Source organism: Castor canadensis, chromosome 12 (assembly GCF_047511655.1).
Source record: "Castor canadensis chromosome 12, mCasCan1.hap1v2, whole genome shotgun sequence".
Lineage (NCBI taxonomy): Eukaryota > Metazoa > Chordata > Mammalia > Rodentia > Castoridae > Castor > Castor canadensis.
This window is the reverse complement of record NC_133397.1, coordinates 60,715,597-60,739,312: the sequence shown is the minus strand read 5'-3', so window position 1 is coordinate 60,739,312 and position 23,716 is coordinate 60,715,597. Positions and strand designations below refer to the sequence as shown.

General features: G+C 40.1%; 1 long non-coding RNA gene and 1 other non-coding gene across 19 annotated transcripts in view; one reads left to right on the top strand and one right to left on the bottom strand.

The window, feature by feature from the left end:
* LOC109688663 (uncharacterized) overlaps positions 1-23,716 on the top strand; it is a 110,727-nt gene that overhangs the window by 49,103 nt on the left and 37,908 nt on the right. For 7 of the 18 annotated variants that reach the window (XR_012439738.1, XR_012439751.1, XR_012439750.1 and 4 more), the window contains exons 5-7: positions 5,297-5,502; positions 14,190-14,245; positions 15,242-15,283. This is a non-coding gene — a long non-coding RNA (uncharacterized lncRNA). Of the gene's footprint in view, positions 1-5,296; positions 5,574-10,563; positions 10,666-14,189; positions 14,246-15,241; positions 15,284-21,578; positions 21,653-23,716 lie in introns of those variants that run through there. The other 11 variants (XR_012439747.1, XR_012439739.1, XR_012439743.1 and 8 more) reach the window with 7 other exon arrangements.
* On the bottom strand, positions 14,862-14,965 carry LOC141415176 (U6 spliceosomal RNA). Its single transcript, XR_012440190.1, has one exon. It is a non-coding gene; the product is annotated as a U6 spliceosomal RNA (small nuclear RNA).

Sequence of the window (23,716 nt, the reverse complement as noted above, 5' to 3'; positions counted from 1 at the left end):
AAGTGTTCAGCCACTAAGCTATATCCCCAACCCCCAAAAGAACACTTTAAACAGTCTTGCTTATACTCCTGTTAGAGATAGTGCCTATATAAAGGAAAAGCTATTCTCATTCATATTGTTAAAACTGAATTAATAGCATTATAGTGTTTACATTCACTGTGCTTCTTTGCTAATCAATAAAACAATTTTCCAAAGACTTTAGTAAGTAAGAACAGTTCACTCTTTTTTGTTGTTGTTTTTGTTTTTTGGTGGGACTTGAATTTGAACTCAGAGCTTCATGTTTGCAAAGCAGGCACTCTACCCCTTGAGCTATACCCCCCAGTCCATTTTGCTCTGGTTTATTTGGAGGTGGGGTCTTGTGAACTATTTGTCTGGGCTGGCCTCAAATTATTGCCATCCTCCCAAGTAGCTATATATATAGAGAGAGGGAGAGAAATTGTTGAGCAAGGTTTCTGGAAAGAAGAGGATGCTGTATTCTAAGTACTGGAAAGTTTAAACTTGATTGAACAAAGACCAAGACTACACTGAGATTAACATCATCACTACCACTATCACTGTTTATTGCTTTCCTACCTTTTGTAACATTCTGCTGAGCACTTTTTTTTTTTTTTGAGATGGGGTATCGCTATGTTGCTTTGTTGCTCAGGCTGGTCTTGAAGTCCTGGGCTCAAGCAATCCTCCTGCCTTAGCTTCCCAAGCAGCTGGGTCTATAGGTATGTGCCACTACAGCTGAGTACTTTTAACTCTCATTTGATAGGGACAAGGAATGTAATGGGGCAGAGCAATTTGGTTAGTATATTAGTCAGACTTTTTGTTGTTGTGACAACATACCTGAATGAACAATTTAAGGAAGGATTTATTTTGGCTCACAGTTTCAGAGGATTCAGTCCATTGTTTTGGACCTGTCGGGGGCTGGGCAGAACATTATGGCATAGTGGAGCAGAACTGCTCACCTCATGGTAGCCAGAAAGTAAAGAGGGTGAGAGAACACAGGAACAAGATAGCTGTTTGAAGGCCTGCCTCCAGCAACCACCTCCTCTAACCAGGTCCCACCCCTTAAGTCTCCACCACCTCCCAGCAGTGGCATTATGACTGCATCAACAGATTAATCCATTGATGAAGTCAAAGCTCTCATGATACAGTCACTTCCAAAAAAGCCTATCCATCTGGCTTTTATATGAGCCTTTTGGGGAACACTTCATGTCCAAACCATAACTATTAGATTTTGGAAGACAGAGAGTTGGAGTTTCGTTCTCTTAGGCTTTGTTTTCTCTGGGCAGAAGTAAAGTCATCTGGTAGGAGCAAGTGGGATAGTGGTGAGAGTATGGTTTCAAAAAGCTGCTGTATCAATGACAGTATTATGAGGGAAATAAAGGAGGATAGCTGAGCATTGCTGAAGATCCCTCCTGTGTCAGAGATGATGAACTTAGAGTGGAAGAAGCCCTCATGACTTAATGGTGGTTTTAGCAGCTTTAAGCAACTGGAAGATAAAAGCAGAGGACCTCTATATAGCTGTATGCTGTGGGGCAAATGGAAGAAATGGAATAAAGGGATCTAGAGCATTGGTAGGATAATAATTGTCTTGTAGCTGGCTAGAGAAAGAAATGAATCCAGGAGAGGACTGATGGGTGGCAATGTGATGGGGAAAGAGTTGTCAGGGGTTAGAAATAGCAGTGAAGTTGAAGAACAATAGCTATTGAAAAAAAAGACCAGGCAAAGGGTCTGACTCAAGGTAGAAAGGCAGACTGCAGTTGAGTTCTTGATGACCAGGAAGTCAGCAGATGACAGCAGTGACCAGTGTAGTTACTTGGTGCAAGCCTTGGCAAAGGAAGGGTTTTTTTGTTGTTGTTTTCATTTGGTAAGGTTGTAAGAATAATGGTTTTGAAGAAGCATCATAACAGATGATCTGTTTTTCCTCTTAGTACTGTTGGGTACCAAAGAATGCTTTTATGGCCCAGAAATCAAGTTCCTAAAGGATTGTTAAGTTTCAGCTTAGAGGGATGGTAGCCAAGACTATTTTTCATGCTTGCTTTCTACATTGCTCACCTAAATAATGTGGAGGTTTACTTGTGTTGGTGGGGATAAGTTCTAGCCAAGTAGGATGACTTCCACAATGTCCTGAGTCTTCATTTGCAGGTGCAGGGAGCAAAACACTTTTGGAAGAAGAGCCCCAAAGTAGCTTGGGGTGCATTGCTGTTTCAGTACTTTCAAAATAGTTTATAATTTGTTTTGCCAAATAAAATGAGAAACTTCTGTCTGGCAAAAGTCACTATAAACAATGTTAGAAGACAGCCGACATATTTGTTGCAATATGGCCCTCTTGTAGGCAAAATTCCATTTGGCCATTAGGAGTTTTTTTTTTTGTTTTTTTTAAACTGCTCAGGATTAGTGTAATCTTTGAGAGGCTAAATGGAAACTTAAGTTGTTTTGTTTTGTTTTTTGAAGCAGGGTCTTTCTATGTGTGAACTTGAGATCCTCCTGCCTCTACCTCTTGAGTGCTAGAATTACAGACCACCACACTGGCTCCATATGGAAACTTTAAAAAACTTTCTTGCATAAAACTCTAGGAGTTAGTGAACTCTTGAGCCTTTCTATTTCCTCTGAGGTCTAAAGTTTATTTTTTCTGGGCTGTATTCAGTCATTCCCTTCACAGTGACACAAATAATAACCTAAAATCCACATAGTTTTAAAGAGTCTGGAAATACTCACATTGTTCATAAAGACGTTTTTGGATTTTCAGTGATTCAGGATTCCTTTAACATTGTCAGTCCATGACTCCAAACACTTAAAAAAGAAACCTCCAAATAGTTGAAACAAACAAAAATCCTCACAATTCTTTTTTGCCCTTTCTTTAGTTTAATCCATTTACACCACCACCCTGGCTATAAAACAAGACATGAACAGCTCCAAAAATAATTGCCTAACCAGCCATTTCAGCACAGGAACCTGAGCAGAAGAGGCTATGTGCTCAGAGCTTGGAATGCATTGTTCCTGTTTCAATACTTTCTAAATAGTTTGTAATTTGTTTTGCCACATAAAAATGAGAAACTTCTTTTTGACAAAAGTCACTATAAACCAACTTAGAAGAACGTCAACATGCTAGCAGAAAATTTTTGCAATATATATAATAGACAATAGGTTAATATCCGTAACATAATACCAAAAATTCTACAAATCAATAAGAAAAAGACACAAACCCAAGAGAAAATGCACAAAGAATACAAATAGGCAACTCACAACAGAGCAAACAAATTTCACTGAAGGAAATGCTTACCCTTATGCACAGAGTTGTATAGATAAAGATGTTCATTGTAGTAGTAAATACCCATGAGTAGGGGAACTTTGAAATTCTGTAGAACTGATTTCTATGTCAGAAATAAAACAAGTGCAGAACAGTATGACTAGAAGGTTCCCATTTATTTTACTTTATTTTTTTCAGTGCTGGGGCTTGAACTCAGGGCTTTCACCTTGAGCCACTCTACCAGCCCCTTTCATTTTTTTGTGATGAGTATTTTAGGGTTTTGCAAACTGTTTGCCCAGGCTGGCTTCAAACCGCAATCCTCCTAATCTCTGCCTCCTGAATAGATAGGATTACAGGTGTGAGCCACCAGCGCCTGGCCCCATTTATTTTTTAAAATTCTATTTATTTGACTTCAAATGTATACATGTTGTTATAAATTTTCTTAGTGGTTGACCCGATTTTTTATTTTTATTTTAATTTTTTAACTTGGTTCTACTACTTAAAAGCCACATCTCCAGTCCATTTTTGCTGTGGTTATTTTGAGGATGGGGATCCATGAACTGTTTCCCTGGGCTGACCTTAAACTTTGATCCTCCACATAGCTAGGATTGCAGATGTGAGCCACCGGCACCTGGTGGTAGTTGCCTTTAGGTTAAAAAAAATGTTTAAAAACAACAACAACAACAACAAATGTTTAAGGATGTCTTTTCCTCCTCCTCCTTCTCTTCTTCCTCCTCTTTTTTGGTGGTACTGAGGTTTGAACTTGGGTGCTTGCTAGGCAGGCTCCCTATCACTTGAGCTACATCCCCAGCCCTAATTTGTATTTTTCTAATGATGACGCTAAAGAGTGAAAAGTTAATTTGTGCCTTCCTCTTATATAAGATAAAAGATTTATTATCCATCTTTACCTTCTGCCTCTCTATTAGTTTAATCTGTTTTATAATTGTTATAAAACAATTATATTAATTGTTTTAGACTTGTTACATAAGCTTTTCTCTCTGCTAGAGAGTTTATATAGATTGATACAATAAAAAATTATTTTCAACAAAAGCTGACTTTGTCTAGTTCTAAAGAGGGGTAGTATAATTCATATTTGTAAAGAGAAAAATCATTCCATTCCCTTTACTAGGTGATGGTAAAAGAATGAAAGAGTCCAAAACTGTTCCTTGGTGCTGGTCAGGGGTGGAACCTGGAATAGATCGTTCATAGTGCTCCTGACTCTAGCTCTGGAAGGGGGCTGGAGCACTAAGTTGCTCTGAAATATGTAAGGGGAATTTAGTTTCTGGAGGAAAGGGGAGATCTCTGTCTCGCTCCATCCCATGCCCACACAACAGGACAAGCTTGCGGAGAAGGCAAAGGGGCCAAGCAGCATGGGAATATAAAACCCTTCTGTTTCTTCATACCGTCGGGAAAGTGATGAATACATATTTTGAGTGAGTTTGTGTATGTGTATTTTTTTATTTTTGGTAAAGCATGGAAAAGAAAGAGCTGATTCCCACATCTGGGACAGCTTAGAGCAGAAGGAAGACACCAGTCTCAGGAAGTGAGACATGAGTATAATCAAAACTCCCAACAAGCCGGGTGCTGGTGGCTCACATCTGTAATCCTAGCTACCCAGGAGGCAGAGATCAGGAGGATCACAATTCAAAGCCAGCCCTGGGAAAATAGTTTGTGAGACCCTATCATGAAAAAAACCTATCACCAAAAAGGGCGAGTGGAATGGTGCAAGCAGTAAGAGCGCCTGCCTAGCAAGTGTGAGGTCCTGAGTTCAAACTCCAGTGCCACCAAAAAACAAAAACAAAAACAAAAAACCATCTACAGTCATTCCAAACTTTGAGGACAGTAGAGGTCTATGGGCTTAAGTGTCCAGCATGCATTCTCCTTTCTTACATAAATGAAAGCACTCTGATTATTCTCAGGAAAGGTTCTGGTGGGTAGGTCTGACTGTGCCAGAGAATAGCAGTTGGTATGGGAATGGGCCCAAATCTAGGTCACTCAGAGCTCTCCAGGTTTTTGATGGAACTCTTAAGAAGTACATTCTCATTTCTTTTCCAGCTAGATTGTGAAGCTTGTAGAATGTAAGCCTCATGCTGCTGGGGACCATCTTGCCACCCCAAGGAAAGCACTACCTGAGAATGAGGCCAATACAGACGAAAGCTGAGCTGTGGGATGGAGGACACTGGAGACCAGATAAAAATATTGAGTACCTGAGTGGGGATAAAGGAGAACGGGAGAGGAGGAGAACTCAACTGTGATATCTAGTAAGAACTTTTGTAAATGTCACATTGTATCCCCAGTACAACAATAATAAAAGCAAAACAAAACAAAAGAATATTGAGTACCTAGATCTATAACATGTCTTAAGCTAGTATAACCCTGGACATTTCCTTTACATGGGCCCAGATTTTCCCCCTTTTTTTCTTGTTTATGTAAGTTTGATTTGGATTTTTATCACTTGTGTTCAGAAATGTTTTACCTAATCCGTGCCATAAATTGTACATAGTTTTCATTACAGAGTATGATTCAGCCTTTTTCAACAGATCCTTTTGCCTTACAGTGCTAAATTTGAATTGTATATTTGTTATAGGAATCAAATTAGACCCTACATGTAAAGAACCTAGTGTGACCCTCTGTATAGTAGAAAACCTGTAAATATTAACTACAGGAAGCAAGGAAGGAAGAAGGGAGGAGAAAAGAAAGGAAGCATGGGTGCTGAATTAAAAGAACCCTGAACTCCTTAGGGTAATCTAAGAACCTTCAGACCCTATGTGGCTCCCTGTTCTAAATGCCCTAGCACCCTATACTGTCACCCTCAGAATCCTTCATCATGGTTGAAGGATATGTTTATGTATTTTTTTTTTAATTTATTTTTTGCAGTACTGGAGTTTGAACTCAGGGCCTACATCTTGAGTCATTCTACTGGCCCGTTTTTGTGATGAGTTTTTCGAGATAGGGTCTCATGAACTGTTTCCTTGGGGCTGGCTATGAGCCACAATCCTCCTGATCTCTGCCTCCTGAGTAGCTAGGATTACAGGCACCAGCATATGTATTATTTTGATTAAGATCTTCCCTCACTGATCTGGCAGTTCTACAAGGGCAGTGATTTTGCTCACTTTGTACAGTCTTTGACATTTGACAAATGTTTATTGAATTGTTACATGTAACTGCATGTGACAGATTCAACTGACCTCCTTGATTCTTGGGATTGTGACTGTGGCAGAATTGGCAAAATCAGGGATAGAAGACCTTGTCCTCTCTGTGCTTCCTATATTACTCACACTCCCAATTTACACATACAGAGAATTTTGTCTCAGAGAGATGTAATTTTTGTTTGATTGTGAAACTTTTTTACCAAACTAGGTGCTGTATTTTTATTGGACCATTTTTATTGAAGAACTGAATAGATTAATTCTGGCCTAATATCTAGAAAGCCTTACAGAGGAGCTCTCTGTACCTAACAAGCAGCTTCCTTGCACTTGTGTCTTTATAAAATCACCTGTTTTAAATGGGGTAGTCCATCCTCCCTCAGGCTCTTGCAAGAATTTGTTGGATGTCAGTCAGAAGGCTAGAAGTTGGTGAGGGAAAGGTCCTGGCCACTGCAGACTACATTGTCTACCAAGAAATAAAAGCAGTGAAAGGTGCCTGGATGACCTGGGGCTCACTCATTCAGTACTTTCCATTGAAACAGCCTTCAAGACTGAATCCATCCCCATTGCTGTCACCTCCTCCCAGCCAAGACTGCCTTTCATCCCTTCCCCCAACCTGAGTAGTTCTCTGGGCCCACGTGACTTCCACTGGCAAGTGACATTATAGACGGTTTACCAGTCAGTAAAGCTGCCAAAGGCTTTTGTGCTGTAATAATCCTTTTCCTTTTTAAAACTCCGGGGATTTTCTACTGTTGCCAATAGTTTTTCAAGTCAGCAATTACCGTGTGGATTATGTAATGGCTAGGTATTAAAAATAGAAAAGACTGGGCTTTGCATCTATTTTAACCAAATCAAAACAGAGCAAAGGGTGTGGAAGGGAAGAGAGGGAGAAACCAGAGGTGGGGAGAAGAGATCATATGACAGTAGACATAGGATTTTATCATGTGACTGGATAATACAGGGACAATTTACTGTTCCTTTTTTTCCTGTCATTTGTGATCCAAGTGCCTATACCTGGGAGTGGGCCCTGCCAAGTACAAGGTATTTCTTAGCTCAGCCTTGGTGTGTTTACCTGCTTCTCACGAACATAGTTGATAGTTCAATTTGATGGCCTCCCCTCAAGTCCAAGTCACTTGTGTCTTGCTTTCCAAGGTCTTTGCAGTTAGTCAGTTTCTCTTGTTGCATTAGTGGGCTCAAGGGGTGGCTTATGGTGGTGGGGGATTCTTATCAGTCCCTTGGCCAAAACAACCCCAAATAAATAATCAGCATAATTAAAAACCATATATAGCCAGGCGCTGGTGGCTCATGCCTATAATCCTAGCTACTGGGCAGGCAGAGATCAGGAGGATTATGGTTTGAAGCCAGCCTGGTTAAATAGTTCAAGAGACCCTATCTCGAAAATACCCAACATAAAAAACGGCTAGTGGAATGACTTAAGTGGTGGAGCACCTGCCTAGCAAGCATGATGTCCTGAGTTCAAACCCCAGTACCACCACCAAAAAAAAAAAAAAAAAAAGACCCATACAGTCTCTATAAAAACACAGCTTCAAGATAGACACCCTTAAGCTTCTCACTTCTCCACCCCTACTCTCCTGCTCCCTGGATTGCTACCCTAAGCCCCTGATAGAGTAATTCCAGGGCTATCACTGGTTTGTTTTTGTGTGACTACACCAATCCCCTACCATGAGTTAAGGGATATTTGTATTTTCTGGAGAACTTCTGAGTAACTTTAAGGACTCCAATGATAACATTTGAAGGGCCAGGTATTTTTGGAAGGAGTACTTCGAAGGGCCTGACAGATCACATCAAAACATACCAGTCTTCCTATCATGTCATGCCCAGAGGCACTCACAGAGGGAGATTTATTTATTTATTTATTTATTTATAGTACTAGGGTTTGATCTCAGGACCTATACCTTGAGCCACTCCACTGGCCCTTTTTTGTGTTGGTTTTTTTCAAGCTAGGGTCTTGCAAACGATTTGCTAGGGCTGGCTTTGAACCTCAATCCTCCTGATCTCTGCCTCATGAGTAGCTAGGATTACAGATGTGAGCCACTGGTGCCCAGCCAGGAGATTTTGAGTTAATCACTGGATAATTTATAGCTTCTGAGCCTGCATGGAGCTCATACAGAAAGTACCTTACTTACTAAGTCTCTAGTGGCAGGGAGTGGTGTGTACTTTGAAGAAGTAGCTCACTAATTTCTAAAAATGGAACTCAAATGGGTTTGGTGTGGTTAGAGAGAGACCTGAAAGTCTAAATGGCCAACAGATTCAGTCACAGAAAGTTGTCTCATCACCACTACTACTGTCCACTTCTACGTCTGCTCCATCACACTCTGTTCTCAGAGCCTTCCTCTGTACTAATATGAAAAAGAATGCCTATACAACCGAGCATAATACTGGTCTTAGCTCCGTCCAAACTCACCTAGCCTCACCCTAATATTGTCCACCCGACTAGAATTTCTGCGAAAGGAGGAGAACTCTAATTGTGGATTTTAGGCATAACTTCACAAAATAGGAGGGAGGAATCTGGAGACCTGTCTTAGGTACCTTCAGTCATATACCCAAGATTGGGAAGAGCTCATGATGTAGTACATCTTTCTTACCCTTGTAGGTTTTTAGTTCGCAGTTGCTGGATTCCTGTCCATATTCTCACCAAAAGGTGACTTTGGTAAAAACAATCAAACATTTGGTATGATCCAGATGGTAATGATTAATATGATGACTTCTTATTTTGTCTTTTTGAAACAGCATCTCACTCTGTAGCACAGGCTGGCCTTGAACTCATTATGTAGCCCAGATTGGCTTCAAACTTAAAATCCTCATGCTTCAGCCTCCCAAATGCTGAGATCATAGGCATGTGCTCCCATGCCCAACATGATCTAGATTTTAATCCTTCCAACCTACTATTTTCTTTCATATACTTGAACATGCCTGGTAAAGTATCCTGGCCTCGTGTCTCTGTAGCATCAGTTTTTCTGTATCTGGACAAGCTAGCCACTCTGGACCATCCATTTCAGCAGAAGTTGGAAGTCACAGATTTCTACCTTCCACATTCCTTCCCACCTTCTAGTCTTTGAAAAAGGAGTCCACTGAAGCCCATCCTTTAGGGGCTGCTCAGGGTCAGAGTCAGTCCAGGACTAAATCATTGGCAAGGTCCACAAAGGAGCCTTGTCTACCTAAACTCAACTCTGTTGTGGCCTCCTTCCCAATGGATGGTGCCATAAACAGACATTAAAACTTGCCAGGGGCCTGGCTAAAGTAGTAGAGTGTCTACCTAGCAAGTGTGAGGCCCTGAGTTCAAACCTCAGTACCTCCAAAAAAATGAAATCTCAAAAAATTTTTAAAACAAGACATCAGAACTTGACCATAGCAATGCCTGGTACACTTGCCATTCCCATCCTTTTTCTGAAGAAGATGGCTCTTTCTATCATTAGAATATTAAATGGGTTTCTATTTGATGTCCTCAATGCAAAGGAACTAATGCAGAAACTTTAAAGCGACAGAGACCAATAGAAGAAGGGGATCAGGAACTAGAGAAAAGGTCAGTTCGAGAAGAATCAACTTAGAATGTAACACATATGTATAGGAAAGCAATGCGAGGAATCTCCCTGTATAGCTATCCTTATCTCAACTAGCAAAAACGATTTGTCCTTCTTATTATTGTTTATACTCTCTCTTCAACAAAATTAGAGATAAGGGCAGAACAGTTTCTGCCTGGAAGTGAGGAGGTGGGGGAGAGGGAGGGGGCGGGGGAGAAATGACCCAAACATTGTATGCACATATGAATAAATGAAAAAAAAATTAAATGAGTTTCTCCCCCAACACACATAATATAAGTGGTCATAAGTTGGAATGAAAAGAATAACAAATTTATATTTAATTTTTAATAGAGGGGGTAAATTTGATCAAGGTATATTATATGTACATATGAAAATATAATGAAACCCTTTTGTGTAATTAATTTACACTAATAAAATATATTTAAGCATCTAGCCACATTGGCAAATTTGAGGCACAGTAGTGCTTATATATGTGGGATATTTATTTGGGCTGCAAACAGCAAATTATAAATAATGGATCTATTAACACTAATACCAGGGCTCAGAACTAGAAAACAATCACCCTTTATGGAACACCCCTTCCTCTCTCAGTCCCTTCTTTCTCTGTCCCAAGCATAATACTGAGAAATGAATTTGAGGGATGGGCCTCAGGACTCCCACCTGTTTGCTGCAACTCCTCAGGATGGAAGTACCAGGATGTGAGAGTGGGGATAAGGCAAGCTGTGGGGAGAAGGAAACATGATGACTGATGATTCTAGACATATTTGGAACTGCTCTTTGTTTTCCAATAGAAGATGAGGAGGGTTAAGGAAAGGAGGTGCAGAGAGGGATGAGGAAGAGAGGAGAGGGGGACAGAAGGGTAAGGTTAGTGAGGGAGGATACTGTAGGAAGGGCAGTGGTCTAGGATGGGAGTAGATCGCCATCTCTTAGGGAAGTAAGCAGAAGATATCTTGGAAATCTGGCCCAGATTTCCGTGAAGTAATCTGATTTCAGCAAACGTTACCAGCCCCTTGACTGTACTTTCAACATCCTCTTTCCTTCCAAACAAGACTTGACAGGCCCAGTCAAACACCCATCTCTTTTTGTCACTGAAGACCACAACCGAGGAACAACTTGCTAGCACTTACTGCCTTGATGTTTGCTTTTTTGCTTTGTTTATTTTTTTGAGACTGGAGTTGTAGCCCAGTCTGGCTTTGAACTGGTGACCCTCTTGCCTCTTTCCTGAGTACTGGATGAGTTTTCATTTTAAGGGGAGACTCCAAAATATTACTTATACTAACACTGCTATTACTTATTCTCTGGTAAATTTGGCCATTTTAAGTTTTTTGAGAAACAAATTTAAATTAGCGCCATAGAATTTTTCAGTCTTACTCAAATCTCTACTATATTTTATCTTCCCCTTTTCATTTCTAGTTCACTTATTTAATGCTCCCACCTTTTTCAAGATCAGTTCTGTTACTGGTCTGTTTTGTTGCTCTATCATTGTTTTATCTCTTGGTTTTCTATTTTATTGACTTTTTTATCATTTAAAAACTGTATGTGCACACGTATGTGTGTGTGCATGTGTGTGTGTGTGTGTCATTTGAGCCAGGTTCTCACTATATAGCCCACAGTAGCCTCAGATTTGCTCTGTAGTCCAGGCTTGCAGCAAATTCACAATCCTCCTGCCTCAGCCTCTCAAGTGCTGGAATCACAGGCTTGAGTCACCAAGCCTAGATTTTAAAAAAGAAAACTTTTGTAATTGAAAAGTAATACACAGGGTCACTTTCTCTTACAAACTTTTTTTTAATACAGCAACCCAAAAGAATGGAAAAAAGGCTTTAAAAAAGAGAAATCCACATTGCTTATAAGCATAAAAAAGACTACTAGCAAGTAAAATAATGTATCTTTTTTTTTTTTTTGGTGGCACTGGGTCTTGAACTCAGGGCCTCACCGTTGCTAGGCAGGTGCTCTTACCACTTGAGCCACTCCATCAGCCCAAAAGAATGTATCTTTTAAAGGCATACCTCTCCAACCTAGAGATCTTCATGTTAAGTGAAATAAGCCAGCTCTTGAACTGTTTTCAACACACATACTCCTCCCGTTCATTTCTCCACAAAATACAAAATTATAGACTCCTAAAAACAAAACTTGACCCAAAAAGAGTTAAGAGAGCAGGCACAACAAGGGATAGTAAAGTTTATTAGGAAAGGAATAAACTTTCAATAGACTGAAAGCAGGTCTCTCTAAGAGTGAGAATGAGAACAACTTGTTTTCTATCAGATGTGGAAGGGGACCACCAGGAGGGGAGAAGGAAGGTGAAAGGTAAGACAAGGTAATGGGGGTGTGAATATGATCAAAATACATTGTAGTGCTTTTTTTTTTGGTGGTACTGGGGTTTGAACTCAGGGCCTCATACTTGCTAGGCAGGAAGTTTACCCCTTGAGCCATTCTGCCAGCCCAAAGTACATTGTATACATGTATGAAAATGTTATATTAAAACCCATTAACAAATGCAAAAAAATAAAGGTAGACCTCTAGGCTTGAATGGGGAAGAGAGCCACTTAGGCATCTTACCACCAGTGCCCAGTGGAGGGCCCTTGGACTGTAGATAGAAGGCTGTCCCATTCCTGCCCTTTTATTTACTGGTGTTAGGGCACAGGCTTCTGTTTTCTCCCCTGTAAACCATGACTAATAAAAAATGGCCACACCTGCCTTACCTCATTGTTGAGGCACATCAGACCTCAGATACTGAATGTGACAGAGATAACACACCTGAACTCCTACTCAGGCCCCAGCTCCTTTCTTCCCCCACAAGTGGCATCAGGGAAGAGTTGCGAATGAACCCAGACTGGCCTGGCAGAGCTACTTAGCAGACCCTTCCAGCAAAGGAAAATTATTTTGGGGGTCCTATTCTCTCTCTCGCTTGTTATGCCTGCTCTCTTAACTCTTTTTGGGTCAAGTTTTGTTTTTAGGAGTCTATAATTCTGTATTTTGTGGAGAAATGAGCAGGAGGAGTATGTGTGTTGAAAACAGTTCAAGAACTGGAAGACATATGAAGTCCATCAACTGTATTCCCTCACCTTAATCTCTTTCATTCACCCTTCCCCCACCCACAAGTCCCCACTCCCATACTGTGCCTATTTTACAGTTCTGTCTTTTGTTATTAACTTCTAATTCAATGTTCAAAGTATCCCTACTGTGATTATACTTTACTTCGGTCAGTTCAGCCCCTTCCATTGCTCTCCCTTACCCCTTCCCTCCTGTCCCCCATTTTTCTACAGCTTTCAGTACATATCCTTATATCCTCTTCCTTCACAGATTTTACATATTATGATATTGTTGATGCTCTATCATTCCTTTTTTGGTGAGGGAATATGGTTGATGGACTTCATATACTTATATAAAATAGAACAATGAAACACCTTGAGATTGCTTTAAGTGGGGCAGAAGGGGATTGAGTGGGAGAGATGGGGGGGGCAATCTAACCAATATACAATGTAAGCATAGTTGGAATTGTCACAATGAATCCCCGCTGTACAACAAATATATCTTAATAAAAAAAAAAAAGGCAGTTTAATCTTATCTCTCCCCCCTAAAAAAACAAAACAAAACTGGGAGATGGCAGTGGATGGTCTGTATCAGAGGTTCTCAAATATTTTGGGCCTAGGACCATTTTCACCCTCCCCCTTTAGCTTTATTCAGGTATAATACACAAAAAATAGCACACATTTAATATATGCATCTTGAGTTTGGACATGTGCATAACTTTGTGATACTGTCTCCATAGCCAAGTACTAAAAATACTAAATGTATTCCATCACCTCCAAAAAATTCCCTTGTGTTCTTTTGTGTTTTTGTTTTGTTTTGGGGTAAGAGACTTAAGATGACAAAATACTTCATTGTTAACAATAGTACTATGTTGTATGGCAGATTTCTAGAACTTAACTCATCTTGCATACTGAAGAATGGATAAAGAACTCATGCTGTGTAGTTATTTACCTGAAGGAAATGAAGTCAGCCTACAAAAGAGATACCTGAATACCCTTGTTTATTGCGGCACTATAGCCAAGATATAGAATCAGCCTACGTTCTATTATTAAATGAATGGATTAAAAAATGGCATATATACAATGGAGTTATTCAGCTATGAAGAAGAATGAGGACATGTCATTTGTAGGAAAATGGATGGAACTGGAGATTATCATCATGTTAAGTGAATTAGACACAGAAAGATAAAAATACATGTTTTTTTCCCAGTAGGTGGAAACTGCAAAGGAAAAAGGATAACCTGAAAATAGAAGATGGGCTATTAGGTAAGGAGAAGGGGTTATGGAGAAAGGAAGAAGAGAGGGGAGAGCAATAGAGGGTTATAGGGAGGGGGATAAGATATCAAAGCATAGTATAGGGATGTATAGAAATATCTCAGTGAAACTCATTAATTTGTACAATTAATACAACTGAATAATTATAAAGAAAATTGATCATTCTGAGCCTACAAAAAATAGTTGTATATACATACCATATATCTTGCTGTCTGCAACAACATGGGTGAACCTAGAGGACACCGTGTCAAATAAAACAAGCCATTCGTAGAAGGAAAAAGCATTGTACGAGTCCACCTATATAAGGCATATTCCACATATGTGAGATTAGAAGGGTGACCACCCTAAGCTGTGGGGAGGGGGAATGGGGAATCATTTCTCTTTTTATTTACTTATTTATTTTTGTGGCACTTGAGTTTGAACTCAGGGCCTCAAGCTTGCTAGGCAGGCACTCTTAACACTTGAGCCCACTCTACTAGCCCTTTTTCATGATGGGTTTTTTCCAAGATAAGATCTTAGGAACTATTTCCCTGGTGCTGGCTTCAAGCCATGATCCTCCTGACCTCTGCATGAGCCAACTACATGAACGTAGGTGGCATTTGCTGAAAAAGTTATGGAACACTTCATGAATTTGCATGTCATCCTTGCACAGGGGCCATGCTAATCTCTGTATTGTTCCAATTTTAGTATATGTGCTGCTGGAGTGAGCATGAGGAAACATTTTTCAATGAGCATAAAGTTTCCATTACATGATATAATGAAAATTTTGTTTAGCAAGTAAGAGAATGCATCTTTTAAAGGCAGACCTCTCCAACCTGGAGATGTTCATGTTAAGTGAAATAAGCCAGACTAGGAAAGACAAATATCAGGGTGTTTTGTTTTGTAGGGAAAGTGATAGTAAAGTTTATTAGGAAAGGAATAAGCTTTCAGTAGACTGAAAGCAGGTCTCTCTAAGAGTGAGAATGAGAACAACATGTTTTCTATCAGATGTGGAAGGGGACCACCAGGAGGGGAGAAAGAAGGTGAAAGGTAAGACAAGGTAATGGGGGTGTGAATATGATCAAAATACATTGTAGTGCTTTTTTTTTTTTTTTTTTTGGTGGTACTGGGGTTTGAATTCAGGGTCTCATGTTTGCTAGGCAGGAAGTTTACCCCTTGAGCCATTCTGCCAGCCCAAAGTACATTGTATACATGTATGAAAATGTTATACTAAAACCCATTAACAAATGCAAAAAAATAAAGGTAGACCTCATAGGCTTGAATGGGGAAGCCTTCCGCATTGAAAGGGGAAGCCTTCCAGTTTCCACCTGGGCCCCACCATACTCCCCTTTGTTTTTTCCCTTCCTGACTTTTAGTAAACTCCATTTACACCCATGTGTCCTGTGATAGATTCTTCCCCACTGGACACAGAATTAGGAAGTCTTATGACCACAGAATGCACCAGTGCCATTAACATTTTGTGGCAAAGCCAGCTAGGAGAAATGGATTCAAAGTGTCACAGGAACCAGTTGAAGAGTAAGCAGATAACTTGGTGCCCCCAAAACAAGCATGGAACTCCAAAAGGAGATGCCTGGGCACAAGAACAACCTGGATTCTAAGGTCACAGCACCTTCTTCTCTGGAGAATGGTACATCAAGGTGCCATCTTAGAAACAGCAGCTTTCCCAGACAGCTGAACCTGCTGATGCCAAGATCTTAGACTTCCCAGATTCAGCCCTGTCAGAAATAAATTTCTCTCCTTTATAATTAAAAAAAATGGTTTAGTTATGGTAAAATACACATAAAACCTACCATCTTAACTATTTTTTTTTGGTGTGGGGGGCAGATTTATTGTAGGTGATTCATTTATTCTATATTTGAATGCATACAATATCATTTTCTTACCTCTTTTTGTTTGGTTGGTTTTATTTTGGTGGTATGTGGTTTGAACTCAGGGCCTCACACTTGCTAAGCTTGCTAGGCAGGCACTCTACCACTTGGGCCACTCCACCAGCCCCAAATTTTCATCTTTTATTTAAATTGTTAAATCCTGTGAGTATTATATTTGGCATTGATTACATACAAGTAATAATAAAATACTGAAGTTGAAATTTTATTTCAAATTGTGACAAGAGATGTCTCTTTTGTATTTATAATGAAGTTTCACTTTTTTTTTTGGTGGTACTGGGGTTGGAACTCAAGGCTTTATGCTTGCCAGGCAGGTACTCCTGAGCATACTTGAGCCATGCCACCAATCCTTTTTTGTATTAGTTATTTTTCGAGATAGGGTCTAACATGCTATTTGTCTGGGCTGGCTTTGAACCTCGATCCTCCTGCTCTCAGCCTCCCAAGTAGCTAGGATTATAGACATGAGCCACTGGCGCCCAGCTGTTCAGTGTTGTAATTAGCATAAAAGGCTACCTTTATCACCTTCCCAAATTTGAGAAGCTAGCACAGTACCACTGTAGAAGACTTCAGCCAGGTGCTGGTGGCTCATGTCTGTAATCCTAGCTACTTGGAAGGCTGAGATCAGGAGGATTGCAGTTTGAGACCAGCCCCCATCTTAATCGTTTTAAAATGTAAATTCATTGGTATTAAGTACACTTATGTAGTTGTGCAACCATCACCACCATCCAGCTCTAGAATTATTTTCATCTTTAAAACTGAAACTATATGTTTATTAAGTGACAACTCCCCATTCTCCCTTCCCTCTTCTCCCATCCACTACCAGTGTACCTCTGTCTCCATGAAACTGATTAGGCACCCTTTGTAAGAAGAATCATGCAGTACATCTCCCCCTGTTGTTGGCATTCATCACGCAGCACAGTGTCTGTCTTTAGTGTTCATGTTGTAGCATGTTTCACAACAACACTTCATTGTATGTATACTGCATTTTGCCCGTCTGTTCATCTTGTACCTTTCTTGCTATTGTGATAAGGTTGCTACAAACATGACTGCACAAGTATTTCAAGACTCTTTTGTTGGGTATATAACCAGAGGTGGATTTTCTGGCAATTCTATTTTTAATATTTGAGGAATCTGCCATATTTTTCCAGAAGCTGCACCATTTTACATTTTTACATTCTCACCACTACACATGGGGTTTTGTGTAGTGTTTTCTTTTGCTGTACTGGGGTTTGAACTCAGGGCCTCACTCTTGCTAGGCAGGCTCTCTACCACTTGATTCACTCTACCAGCCCTGTGTAGCATTTTCTTGACATCCTTGCTTAAAAATTTTATTTATTTTAATTGACAAGTCGAAGTGGTGTATATTTATGGTATACATGTCTATATTGCAGAATGGCTAAATCAAGCTTTTTAGCAGATGCATTGACTCATACCTATTTTTTTGTGATAAGAACATATAAAATCTACTCTCAGCATTTTTCAAATATACAATATTTTGTTACTAACTATAGTCACCATGATGTGTAATAGAACTTATTCTTGAACTTAGTTCCCTAACAAATTTTGTGTCAACCAGTATCTCCCTGATATCTCCCTTCCCCAGTCTCTGGTAACCACTATTTTATTCCCTATTCTATAAATTCTTACATTTTATGTACAAGTGAGATGGCATAGTATTTGTCTTTCTGTCTCTGGCTTATTTCACTTAATATAATATCCTCCAGGTTGATCCATGTTTTCTTAAATGACAAGATTCCCTTCTTTTTTAAAGGCTGAGTAATATATATATATATATATATATATATATATGTATGCACACATATACATGTGCATTCACATACATATATATAATACACTTACACATACACATACACATATATATATATGCTTATACTCACACTTGCTAGACAATTGCTGTACCACTTGAACCATATACTGTATTTTTTATCCATTCACTCACTGATGGATAATTACAACAATTCCATATTTTGGTGATTGTGAATAATGCTACAATGAACATGGGACTGCAGATATCTTTTCAACATACTGATTTTGTTTCTTCTTTGATATTTTTTTCTGTCTTTTTTATTGCTTTTGGATATATTCTCAGTGAGATTGCTGGATCATATGGTAGTACTATTAAGCTTTTGAGGAACCTCCATAATGACTATTATTTTACATTCACACCAACAGTGGGAATCTATATTTTAGCCAACCAATGCTTATTTTTAGTGTTTTTGCTAATAGCCATCCTAATAGGTATGAGGTGATTTCTTATTCTTGCTTTGATTTTCTCTAGTAATTAGTGAAATTGAGCACCTTTTCAAGTACCTGTTGGTAACTTGCATATCTTCTTTTGAGAAATATCTATTCAGGTTCTTTGCCCATTTTTAAATTGAGTTATTTGTTTTCCCATTATTAAGATAAATTTCTTACATATTTTAGATAATAACCAGGTATCAGATGTATGATTTGGATTTTGTAGATTGTCTCCATTCTGATTGTTTCCTTTGCTATGGAGAAGACTCTAGTTTGATGGAATCCCATGTGTCAATTTTTGCTTTTGTTGCCTCTGCTTTTTGGAGTCGTAACCAAAGCATCTTTGTCCAGTCTAATGCCATGGAGCTTTTCCCTTTTGTTTACTTCTCATTGTTTTTGCAGTTTCAGGTCTTAATTTTATCTTTAATTATTTTGAGTTAGTTTTTGTATATAGTGTGAGGTAGAGGTCTAATTTCATTCTTATGTATATGCAGTTTTCCTAGTGCCATTTATTGAAGAGACTGTCCTTTCCCCATTGTGTGTTCTTGATATCTTTGGCAAAAATCAGTTTATTTTGAGGCCCTCTAAACTGTGTTCTATTGATTTATGGGTCTGTCTTTGTTTGCTTTGCCATTACTATGCTGTTTTTTGTTTTTGTGTTGCTTTGTTTTTGGACAGGGTCTTGAGATATATATATAGTGCTAGAATCACAGGTGTGTGTATGTCCAGCTGCTATGCTATTTTGGTTTACTATAGTTTTTGGTTACTATAGTGTTTAAAATCTACTATGGTAAGTTTTTTTTTAGTACTGAGGTTTGAGCTCAGGGCCTTGTGTGGAGAACTTAAGGTGTTCTACCACTTTAGTCATGTCCCCAACTTTAGTAGATTTTCAAATCAGGAAGTATGATGCCTTCATCTTTGTTCTTTTTGCTCAAAATTACTGAGGCTATTTGGGGTCTTTTTTGGTTCCATGTGAATTTTAGGATTTTCTATTTCTATGAAGAATGCTATTGAATTTTGATAGGAATTGCATTTGAATCTGTAGATATTTTTAGGTAATATGGGAATTTTAATAATATTAATTCTTCCAATCCATGAACACAGGATATCTTTCCATTTATTTGTATCATCTTCAATTTCTTTCATCAGTGTTTTAATAAGAATAATGATTATTACTCCATTATGTGCATTCTTATATGAAACAGGACTTTTTGTTAAACTGCTACTATGTGAGGGTATGGGGTGCAGTTTGGTACCACTTTGTTGATTTGAGTTAAGGTCCCTGAAGTTTCACTTGCTGTTGCTTTTGCAACATCAGTGCAAATGTCTGCAAAGTGAATTCTGCAAAAAACTTTTGGTGGTATTATGAAAGTGGCCTTGATCAAATTTACCTCCTGAGGTCTTGGGGACCTCAGGAATAAATAATATGAGATCCATATAGGTCATACAGATCTATGTGACCATGGGCCTCAACAGCATGTGGCTTCCATCATGTTAGTTTTCTCTGATGTAAGGAAGTCCTGGGCTGCCCCTCAGTTCCTCCATTCTGAATTTTTTTTTTTTTTTCTCTGTACTGGAGTCTGGAGTTTGAGCTCAGAGAGCCTCACACTTGCTCTACCACTGGAGCCATTCCAGCAGCCTACTTCCTCCATTCTGTTGAATCCTTTTTACTAGTCCTTTTCCCTAGTAAGGACCACAAGGGAGCCACTTTTCCCTTAGCAACTGTGATACTTCCCTTGGCTGCTTTTCTTCCTCCTTCTCATGCCTGCTTTTCTCTCTGTGGTTCCGTCTCAGCTCACCTATTATAGATTGGCATCCTCATTTTACCACCTCCTTCTGTCCTCTAGTGATCTTATCCCTTCTCTGATGGTCTTGAACCATCACTTGTAGGCTGTCAGCTCCCAGTTCTCCATCTTCAATGCAGATGTCAATCCTGAATGCTAGTTCTGTGGGTCCACCAAGGACACTCCACCTGTTATGTCCTAGAAGTCATGTCAAAGTCATCATGTCTAAACTGATTTTGTCAACTTCCCCTACACATTGCCTCCTCTTCCAGAATCGTCAGTCGTGGTTAACTCATCCTCTCAACTGTTTAAGTCAGATGCCCAGTAGCCCTCCTCCTTTTATCTGGCACCCTCATCTATTCACCCAGCCCTATTCATTCTGCCTTTTATTTCCTCAATCTTTCCCTGTTCTCCAGCTCTACCTTAGGTCAGGCCCTCATCACTTCTTACCTATATTATTCCAAGAGCCTTCTCCTTCGTCCCCCTGCCAACCGTTTCCAACCTAGATTTTATGGCTCAGCTTGGAAACCAGGAGTTATCTTCTCACACTTTTGTTTTTCATTAAGTACATAACGAGTATTTATCATGCCAGGGACAGTGCCGGGTGTGGGGATACAACAGAGAACAAAAGAAGTGTTCTGACCTCCAGTATTCACAGTGTATGGAGGAGGAGAGAAAAGTACAGGGTGCACAGGTCATTAAGACTTGGTTGAGGAAAGATGGTATGGGTGCTTGGAAAACAGCTGAGTCAGGGGTGTTTAGGGGAGGCTTCCTGAAAGAAGCAATTCTCATTCTAAGGCTGCTCACTGGGTGGGAGTTAACTGAGAGGTGGGGGTGTGTTGATCAAACATTTTCCTGGTAAATTTGATCATCTCATTTCCCTGCTAAATAGCACTTTACCACTGCTTACAGGATAAAGTCCAAATTCCTTACCTTATGGCCTCATCTTCCACCACTCCCTTGCATGCATTATAATCAGCCTGAGCTGCTTTCAGTTCCCCCAAACCCTGCTCACTCACTCTCAGCTCAGCACATGTGGTTCCTTGTACCCTCCATCCTTCCCACCCAGTGCCTCATTGCTTGTCTATCAAGTGCTGAGTCACTGAGGTCAGCTGGCTTACAAATTCCCTGACCCCTCCCATGTAGACTTTGTGGCTCCTCCTGTGCTCCCCACCTGTACACACATCTGAACTCATGCACTTGTCACGTGTTTAGGGCTTATCCACATGTGTATCTTTGGATCCTGGCTGCCAGTGTAGGATCCCAGCTCCTGCCTACTTCCCATACTTTCACCCATGATCATTTGGGTGTCCCCAGGGTGTGTGTCTCCCATGTGCTAGTTGACAAGGCTAGATAATTACCATTACCCTTCCCCCATCTTGTCCTTTCTTCCAGCTCTGCAACTTTCCTTTGCCTGTACCAGACCCTATGGAGCCATCAGTTCTGCTGAACATTGCCATACCCATCAGGTACCTCACACATTTGAAGAATCATTGGCACACCTATGGTCAATTTTTTTTTCCTTTTGGTGGTACTGGAGTTTGAACTCAGGCCTCACACTTGTTAGGCAGGTGCTGTACTGCTTGAGCCACTCTGCCAGCCCTCACTGTCACTCCTGATGGCCTTTCTGCAGGAGCAGCACTGTGGGGCTGTTGGCCCCAAACTGCCCTGTAAAGCATGGGCTTGGCCACACAGATATATCTAGTTCACAGATACCAATCTAAGATGGGCACCAGTGGCTCAGCCAGTAATCCTAGCTACTCAGGAGGCAGAGATCAGGAGGGTTGAAGTTTGGAGCTAGCCCCAGGCAAATAGTTCTCGAGACCCTATCTTGAAAATACCCAACACAAAACAGGGCTGGTGGGGTGGCTCAAGCGGTGGAACTTCTGCTTGCAAGCATGAGGCCCTGAGTTCAAACCCCAGTACCATTAAAAAAAACAAATACTAATCTAGCTTAGTATTAGCTCCTTTCCACTAGACAAAGCTTTGTCTGTGAGTCAGTTTATTGTGCCTGTTTCCCTCTTAAGAGTTTTTTATAAAGAGTTCTTTCTCAGTGGGCCTCTCAGCCCCTCATACAGAGGCTTCCCAAGGGCTGCCCACTAGTGTGCCAGACAAGCATGGTCCTCTATCACCAGCCTGCAGGCAAAAGATGTATGGGTACTTACTTATTTTTTTGGTATCACTGGGGTTTGAACTCAGAGCCTCACACTTGCTAGACAGTTGCTCTTACCACTTGAGCCACTCCACCAGCCCCTTTTTTGTGATGAGCTTTTTTGAGATAGGTCTCTTGAACTGCTTACCTGGGGCTGTCTTTGAACCACAATCCTCCTGATCTCTGCCACCTGAGTAGCTAGGATTACAGGCATTAGCCAGGGTTTTTATTTTTTAGAATAGTTAATTGTATAAGCGATGCTTATAGAGTTTTATTGTCACCAGGCTGAGCAATTTGGAAATATGTAGAGTAAAATTTTACTATTCCCCTACTCCCCCATCCTCAAGCCTACTCTGAATATAGGCACTGTTAATTATTTATGAAGATATTGAAACTTTTTGCTTTGCATTTACACAAATGCATGGCATTTGTGTGTATTTGAGGAGTTGACCCCTTTTTTACTCTGAGCTTTTCCCTTTCCTGCCCTCACATTTTTGGAGCTCCTTACTTCCTGAGCTGCTTCCCAAGCTACAGGCTTGAATCAGTCTTCAAGCATCTCTTGCTTTTGTGTGCTGAAAGCTTATACATTTAGGGCAACTTCAGTATTTGCTGAGTAGCCTGTCAAAGGAGAAGGCTTCTCTTGCAGAGATTGAATGTCTTGACTAGAAATAAGATGGAAGAAGGATTTGCTCTGGAGTGGAAGGACCTCCCTTTCTCAAAACTTCACTCCCCTGTCTGGCTGGGGGCAGGAGACACAAGAGGAGAAAGGTCTATGGCCTCCAGAGTCCCACCCTGCCTTCTAACAGTTCTCCTGGGCAGGCAGGAGTAAGATCTGAGAGAGGTGGCAGAATGGTGGAGTCAGGTCACAAGGAAACTGGTAACTTGGCCCAATTTCTGGCTGCTCAGTAAGAGGCACAGAGCAGTAGAGACTACCAGACCTAGCCTCTGCTAACATCACAGACGCCATCTTTAGCTCTCCCTGGTGTTAAGGAGAGTTCAGACACATATGAAATTAAGTTTCTTATTGTCAGGTGCAAGCTGACCATAAGCATTGAGTTATATAAACTAAAACTGGATTTCTTGCACACTCAAATTTGCAAATTGAGATTCAGTCCTGTGGCTTGTACAATTCATATTCTGCCACTTAAAAATTAACACTTTACCTTGAAAATTTTTCTACAGCAGTGGAAACAAATGAGAATGAAATAGATTTATCTTATTCTTCAAAAAAACTTTTAAAAAGTGTATGTTCATGGTAGGATTCAAGCAGTACTAAAGGAGAAAGCAGTTCTGTAGTCCTCCATTCCTTCTCCTGAGATTCTTCTAGAAGTTTTCTGTGCAGATAAAGTCATACATCTGTCTATGCATATCTATGTTTTAC